Source organism: Choloepus didactylus, chromosome 3 (genome assembly GCF_015220235.1).
Source record: "Choloepus didactylus isolate mChoDid1 chromosome 3, mChoDid1.pri, whole genome shotgun sequence".
Taxonomy (NCBI): domain Eukaryota; kingdom Metazoa; phylum Chordata; class Mammalia; order Pilosa; family Megalonychidae; genus Choloepus; species Choloepus didactylus.
In genome coordinates, this window is record NC_051309.1 from 182,302,493 (window position 1) to 182,311,303 (window position 8,811).

General features: G+C 33.6%; 1 pseudogene; it reads left to right on the top strand.

Moving 5' to 3' along the window:
* The first annotated feature begins 1,837 nt into the window (after positions 1-1,837).
* On the top strand, positions 1,838-7,939 carry LOC119530583 (annotated as a pseudogene).
* The last annotated feature ends 872 nt before the right edge of the window (positions 7,940-8,811 follow it).

Consider the following 8,811-nt stretch of genomic DNA (forward strand, 5'->3'; position numbering starts at 1 on the left):
ATTCCTTCGTCATGTCAAAGCTCTCCTACCAAGATGGTGTTCCACTACCCTGCTTCAGCCTAAGTAGGAGATAGCAAACAGCTTTAATGGTCATCTGCTTGGCTTTGGTTTAGTAACATGCTTGATATCACATTAATGACAAGAAAACATGTATGTCACGTCCTTGGAAAGAAGAAAAAACATAGTTTAATTCCCAATGTGTTGCTTTGAAAAGTTTTTTAAGTAAAAGTAAAAATCTGTACTGGCTTTCACTTTTAAAAAAAAGTTGGTTTTTAAAAAAAAATTTAGTTGTGAAATCTTTGATATCAGATGATGGATTAATTATCATATCTTGTTCTTAGCTTTGAGAATTAGACCAATTCTGGGACAACAGCAAAATCTCACTTGCTTCTAATTACTGCTTTGTTACATAACTCTAAAACAAGCCTACTGTGGGATTGTAAATTTTACTGTAGAGATCTCAGAAATTTCCTTGGAGAATGCTAAAACTTTAAAGGCTTCAAAGACAGATGTGGGGGTAGACAATTCATAGACAACTGTGAATAAGGCACTGGATCTGGGAGACTGCATGGGATTTTGTAGGAAAAGTGAGAACAAAGGATGTGGTTTGAGGAATAAAGAATGTAAAAGGAGAAGAAGAGGAAAACACTGGAAAAGAGGGTGAATTTCAAAGCCCTTTGAGTAAAGACACTTTCAATAAACATAACAGAGTAAGATTTTAAAGTAAATCATATTTTCTATAAAAAGACACTTGTGTGTAGACTATTCTTAACATTAAGGTTGTAACAGGTAAAGATGCATTTAATAATTATATAAAATCATGAGAAAACTGTAAGTTACTATGACCAACTCCTTTTTAATATTCAGTGCATTAATACTATTCTTTTGCTCCATTGATTGTGCTCAGTTAGAAAGTTCATGATGCATGGATACTTGATTCACTTAAGTGAATGTGTTGGGTCTAGTGACTTGGGATTTTAATTCTTGAGGTTGATGCTCTGAGCATTAGAAAAACTTACTAGTGGTTTCTACAATTCAGCTTTCTTTTCACAATACTAAATTACCATTAATTTAGAGTTACAACAAACTTAATCTGCCACAAAAACAAGGTCATGGATTTGATTTCAATTATTATTTTACCTCATTCGTTTGTTGCTTTGGTTGACCTTTATCTTAAGAATATTTGAATGAATTTCTCAATCACTGATTATTGTGTATTGTATTATTTTAAACCTACATTACTTTATGATTTGAATAACAGAATGAGGGCTTATTCAATCATGAATTTTAAGCATCAACAAAAGTAGAACTAGCCAGCTCATATGTGTGATTTTAAAAAAATGAATATAATTATTTAAGAGAGAAATAATCAGTTCTATAACTTGTATTAGGAGGAATGATTTCACAGCTTTTTTTATATACTCAGTTTGTTCTAATATTTGAAGATAAGAGAGGAAATTTTTACAATATATGTGAAAAGATTTTGAAAACTCTAAAGTACTAAATGAATACAATTTACTATCAGTTCTGTTTCTTGTATACACCATCCAAATTTAAAAATATTGAGAGTGTAATTACTGTACTGTGGTGATTTACTCCAAAATAGGAAATATGAATTTTTATCTTTGGCTTTCCCAGGTTGATGATGTCTTCACCTGAGATGTCTAATGACCTTGCATATAGCAGAATGATTTATGTGGGCGAATTTTAATAATTTGTATACTTTTCCAAGTTCTCTATTCTGCCTTCATGGATAAACTGGTTTAAGGATTCTTTAAACCAGGCACTTAAAATATAGTTAAAAAAAAAAAAAAAAAGAATCCCTTATGTTGGTCGCATGGATGTAAAGAAAAAGACTGAAATGGAAATAATTGTCCAGCTCTCTTTACCCCTTACTATGTGCCACAGAGAAGAGGAGCTTCTTCTCAGAAGTAGTATCTTAGGGAACCTTGGTGACAATGGCATCTCCTTTAGAACATGGCTCAGTTCTGTGAGTGTGGGGCTATCAGAAGGAGGAAGTTTGTGTATCTGGAATTCATTTGCTATGGTGGCTGCAGTACTCGCTATAGCAACCAGTTTTTGATCACAGAGCAACTCAGGTGAGGTAGGTGCTGTTGATATCCCTAATTGGTGCTAAATGGTGGCTATGGGTTAATGGTTTTGAGGGGAAATAAAAAAAACTTATTTCTTTGTCCAGTTACAGTACAATAGAAATATCAAAGATCCCTGATCATAGCTCACTATAACAAATATAATAATAATGAAAATTTTTAATATTGCAAGAATTACCAAAATGTGATTCAGAAAAACAAAATGAGCACATGCTGTTGGAAAAATGGCACCAATAGACTTGCTTTTGAAGAAGGGTTGCCACAAGCCTTCAATTTGTAAAAAATGCAATATCTGTAAAATGCAATAAAGTGAATCACAATAAAGCGAGATATGTCTGCAGTCTGGTCCTAGTTGGTTCCTCTCAATTCAGCTCCACGACCTTTTCCTGTCATATAGTATAGGCATTGCCAAAGTAGAAGAAGGCTCATGAATTGTACTAGCATCTCATATAGGCAAACAATTCGAAGAAGTTAATTTACTAAAAAGCCAGTGACCATGATGAAACACTCTCAGTACCAGTTTCCCTATTTCTGTAACCAAGATATTGGATTAGGCCACTTAAAAAAATCTGTACCAACATCTTAAAAATCTTAAATTTCAGTCTTTTATGTATTTCTTTTGGCTTTTTTGTTTATTATTACCATATTAATGGCACCATGCATAATGGTAGTGCTGTTCTAAATTAAATTCTCACAACCCTGGACTTAATTTTTCTTCACAGATTTTGATAGTTTTCAGAACTCACTGTCATCTCTTGCACTGAAAATATAGAACAGATATTGTATACATAATGCAAAGTAAGAAGAGAAAAAGAATAGCCTCTATACAAATATCTCCTATCTCAAAAATGCAATTCAAATACTCTTAGAAGAACTGAATAAAAACATCTTGACTTTTAAACAAGGTAACTTGACTATGGCATTTTAGATAAATTATGTGTCAGAATGCATTACTTTTTACTGCCACTATTGGAGGTTGATACAACTTCATGAAATGTTATGATGTAAGTTATTTTTAATCACAAAATGTCAAAATCACCATTCAGACTGAGAGAACAGCTCAATATATAATATGCCAAAACTATAAGCAAAACAACCAAGCATAAGGAAATAACTGATAATTTTGTTGATAATAACACAATTATGGTATACTGTCAATTTAATGAATTACTTCACCATTGCCATGGTTACTAAATTATTCAACTCTATTATACCTAGCTATATGAAAGTGACAACTGAAAAGCCTCCAGAAAGGTTGCTGTGAAGATTTCCATTTTTTCATTGCAAAGCGACAAAACTATTTTCTTCTGTATTCTGAGGGCTATTTAAATACTAAACTTAAGAATAAATTGTACACATTTGTAATGAAATGCAATAGTAATTGTTTAAGGCACTATAGGTTCACAATTTAGAATTCAATGGGAGAGCAATATTTTTTGAGGTAATTGCAATATCTTGCACTGTTATTTTGGCTATACATTTACTACAAATCATTATTATTATTATTGCAAATTTTGCCATTTACCAGTAGCCTCTTCTGGAAGATTCTGAATATATGATCTGAGATCTGTAAGTAAACACATTCCTATTTCAAAGTAATCAGTGTTAAGTGCCATTTGTTTTCCATCATAGTTAGGAAAGTAAGAAATATTCTTCAAAATTAATTTAGGTCATAGCTTTTGTTTGTATCTATTGTGATGTTAAGTTGAAGAAAAAGCAGTCATAAAATAACAGGAAATATTTTACATGATTTTTTTTCCCTTTCACATGAGAAACAAAGATAATAAGTGTTACATGAAAATTTTAACAGTTATCTTTTTGTATCATATTAATGTGACTGAAAATGATTTCCAACTGTTCTCAATTTTGACATGTACTTTTTCCTTAAATCTCTGTTCATTGATGGATTAAATGTGTGTGGTGGTTTTCCTTTGGTTAAGTCCTAACATCTTCTGAGTTTTACTCCAGTGAGAATGATAATTATGTGGTATAGTTTGGTATGGTAATGATTTAAAGCATATAATTTATTTTCTTTCATGATTTATAATTTTTATAAAAGGATATAAGATTGTACTTAAAGTATATCTATGACAGTTTATTGTGATGCTCAGCATTATGAGCTCTGGAGACACATGACCTTTCTCTTCTTCTTAATAGCTTGTAAATTTTTGCCATTGCTTAAATTGTGCATGCCTCACTTTCCTAATCTGCACAATGGATGTAATAGTACAATAAAAAGCTCTTAGAAGAATCATTGGCGTTTAATAAAAACCCAATAAATGTAGCTATTTTTATAATAAAATTATTGCAATATATATAATTATAATACACCACTCACATTTGTATTTTTATTTATGGCTTCAAGGAACAATACAGAATAAAAAAAAAAGTAAAAAAAAAAAAGAGTCCCCAAACATACTGCTCTCTGATGAGCTGTCATTTGATAAGTATAATATCTGAATATTTAAATGAAAGTATTTACCCAAGGTAGATCATGTAACACCTATCTGGCTTATATTTGTGATAATATTTATAGTTAATATTTATTAATAGCTGAAATTTGCTCAGTGTTTTCTCTGTGCCAGTCCCTAGTCAAAGAACTTTACATATATTATCTTATTTAATCATAATTATGCTTCTATCTGCATTTTGTAATGAGTAAACTGAGGCAAGTCAAGTTTGAGGAACCTGCACAAGATCACTCAGAATAAAAACCTGGGAACTCTTACCCAAGAGCCAACAATCTTAGCCCCTCTATTCTGTTGCTTCTCAGCAAATAGTTACTAATAAAGTTGTGAGGCCATCATCCTCTATTTCATAATAAAGCTTTAAGGTTAAGTGACTACATAGCTAAACAATCATATCCTGAAACAATGTAGAGATTTAGAAGGCATTCACAAACATGTGAATGTGCAAGAGGAAGACTCTGAAAGAGCAAGATTATACTTTCTGAGCAAATGAAGTATGAATCACAGTATTTTCTACTCAAATATGTACTGGTTTGTTTTTATGGAACAATGTTACCAACTTTGTTCTCTGTTTCTATACATCAGACAAATCTGAATAGCATATTTACACACACACACACACCCATGCACATACATAAAACATAACAACCTGTAAATGGCCTGAATTCCCTACAAATGGAGTAATTAAGAATGGAATTATGCTTCAAGTAAGATAGTAGACACACTTTTTCCTTTTCCTTCCAATAAGTACAGGAAAAATTCTGGGGATCATATATAAAACAAACATAAAAAGACTAAAAGGTGGAGAGAAGAAGGCAGCCTGGCTAGGGAACTTGGGACATGAGGAATCACACAGAAATGACTTCCTTGAGTTTCCTTTTTGTCTTAATTTATCCCAGACTGAGCTGTTAGAGAAACCAGCAGTGCAGAGATGACAATGAATGCAGACCAAAGAGCCCCAACAAATGCCTGTTCTCTCTAGTCCAATTACCAGGAAAATAGCAGCCAAGCAAAGCCAAAGAGGTTTGCACAATTAGTGCCCTATGCCAGGCTAATACCACAGATAACCTGCAACCAACCTCCCACCCCTACTAGCACAGTGTCCAAGGAGGCTGGCTCAAACAGAAAATTTAAGTAAGATCTAGATGCTCATAACATAATACCTCAATGTCAGAATACAATGGAAAATCACTTATCCTCATATCAAGAACCAGGAAAAAACATGAATGAGAAAAGACAATCAACAGATGCCCATACCAAGATAACAGAGATGCTGGAATTATCTGAAAAGGACTTTAAGACAGCTATCATAAAAGTGCTTCAATGAGCAGGTCTGAATATGCTTGAGACAAGTGAAAAATAGAAAGTCAAAGAAACAGAATGTCTCAGAAAAAAATAGAAGCTATAAAGAAGCAACCATAAATTTTAAAATGGAAAAAAAAACAACAATCAAAAATCTCAATGGATAATCTCAACAGCAGAATGAAAAGAATAGAGGAAAGGATCAATGCACTGTGAAGACAGAATAAAAGAAATTACTGAGTCTGAACAACAGAGAGAAAATAGACTGAAAAAAAAAAATGAGTAGAGCTTCCATGACCTTTCAGATTATGACAAAAGATTTAACATTCGTATCATTGAATTTATGAAAGGATAGGATACAAAGGGAATGACTGAAAAATTATTTGATGGAATAATGGCCCCAAATTTCCTGTATTTGACAAAAGACCTAAAAATAGATATTCAGGGAACTGAGTGAATCAAAACAGGATAAACCCAAAGAAATCTACATCTAGACACATTATAATTAAACCCCTAGAACTAATGGCAAAGAAAAAATCTCGACAGCAGTGAGAGAGAAACAGGACTTTGCATATAGGAAAAAAATACAAATCCAACAATAGCAGATTTCTCATAAGAAACCACGGAGGACAGAAGGAATGAAATATCTTTCAAGTGCTGAAAGAAAAAACAAAACTCTCAACCCAAAATTCTATAACCAGTAAAGATATTAGAAATGAAGAAGAAATCAAGACATTCTCAGATGAATAAATACCAAGAAAATGTGTAACCAGTAGACCTGCCATAAAAGATGTCTGAAGGAAATTCTTGGAACAGAAAGGAAATGGTAAAAAAAAAAAATAAGCATTTTAGAATCTTGGAACATTAGGAAAGAAAAAATAAATGAAAGAGTAAAAATATGGATAAATACAATAAACTAAACTCAATTTTTTTTAAAGGAAGTTAACCTAGTGGCATGCTATGACAGTAAATATTTAACAGTGGGTTCTCCAGGGGTTGAAGAACCCTAATTCAAAGCATTTCTGAGGTGTAGTTACATTATATAAACTCCTACAAATGGTAATTTTCAACTACTGATGGTATCAGTGACCACAGAGGACCTATGGCAGTGGTAAACAGAAGATGGCTTACAGTGATTTAAGTAACACAAGTCCACCCACTCTGCAAAACAGTGGGGCCAGAGGATATTGGGACTGCTGCCTTCTATGAGCTAGAAACTGAGAAGGAGCATGACACGCAAACCATCTTTGAGCATAGCCAGAAGGTCCAGGAGGAGCAGAGGGTCAAGGAAGATGACAAAATCTATCAGGGAACCAATAATTATCAGTAATACATAAAGCCCATAGACAAATCTATGGGTAATGCCTCCTCCAAGATGATGAGGAAGGGTCCCATCAGAGCTCCCAAGCATCTATATGCCACAATGCTCTGGGATTACTAGTCCGACATCTGTAAGGACTCCAAGGAGACTGGTTCTGAGACAGCTGCAAGTTCCTCCGTGATCACTCAGGATACAAGCATGGGTGGCAGATCGAATATGAGCTTCATGAGGGTTGCTATGGTGTCTGAGGACTAAAACCATTAATAGGGAAGCAATGATGAGAAAGTAACATTCAAGTGTTTCATCTGTCACCAGACATTCCAAAACCCAGTTGTTACCAAGTGCAGGCATTAGTTCTGCAAGACCTCTGAAGTGCAGCATTTCTACACCACCCCGCAATGCTAGGTCTGTGGCCAGCACACCAATCCAATGAAGAATTGTTTGCCAAACTGGAGAAGCATCAAGTTGCAGCAGACGGTGTTGCTTCAGATTTCTCAGAAGACCCCATAAGTATCCAATTCCTATTATTAAGGTTTCTCATAATTCTCAAATATCAAAATAAATATTTTGTTGTTGTTTTGGAAAAAAATGATGATATCAGTGAACAGAGAGTTGGGAAGAGACGTGCACAATCAGCTCTTCAGCTGGTGCCAGCCAGCTCCAATACATGCTGGGTAGATCCTAAAGGCAGTACTAAAAACCATGCTTTAGCAATGGTAGTATCAGTGGAATTGTGACATAATGGTTTTTGAGTAAAAGTGTTTATTTTTGATGAATTTGTGTTAAAAATTATTCATATTATTTTATAGTCACTTCAAATAATAGTCCAAGTGATAAAGTAGTAGGTCACTTCACTTAAATGCACACATCCCACACATAAACTGTGTCTGACATTATGGGTACCTGACATACTCCACAAAAGGAGCTTAGTATCAGTAAATGAGCTGACAAATATGCTTCAAGTTAGACTTGAGACCTTGTTTTTTTCTACAAAAAAAAAAAAAAAAAAAACAACCAAAGTCCCATGGCCCTTATGAAAGACAAGCCACAGTTGGGGACCTGTATATTCTTTGGCAAAATTAGTTACAATTTTAGTCATCATGAATAATCAGAACAAAGCATGCTACTAGTATCTTCTTCTATATGGAAGAGAAAAATGAAATCTACTAAAGTAGCTCCCATTAACATCAAGATTATCATATAAACTGAAATTTAATGACTGTATGGATCATAATGTATAATAATCACAGTGCTAAGTGTTATTACTGAATATGAAATTTAACTGGGTCAGTTCTCAGCTTGTGACAGCATCCGGACATCATCTCCAGTTGAGAAAATGAAAGTACATTTATAGAAACAGAACAATTACTAGACTTAGAATCACAATGCAGAAATGGCAGTTTAACAAAGAGATATACATCAACTTTCCTACCCCATTTTTCTCTTTCTTCACACACACACACACACACACACACACACACACACACACACACACAGACATAAACACATATAATCACTAAGGAGTAGATTTAGCCAGAGATCCCTGTACATAAAATTTGATACACACACACACACACAAACACATATAATTTTTAGGGAGAGTGTTTTT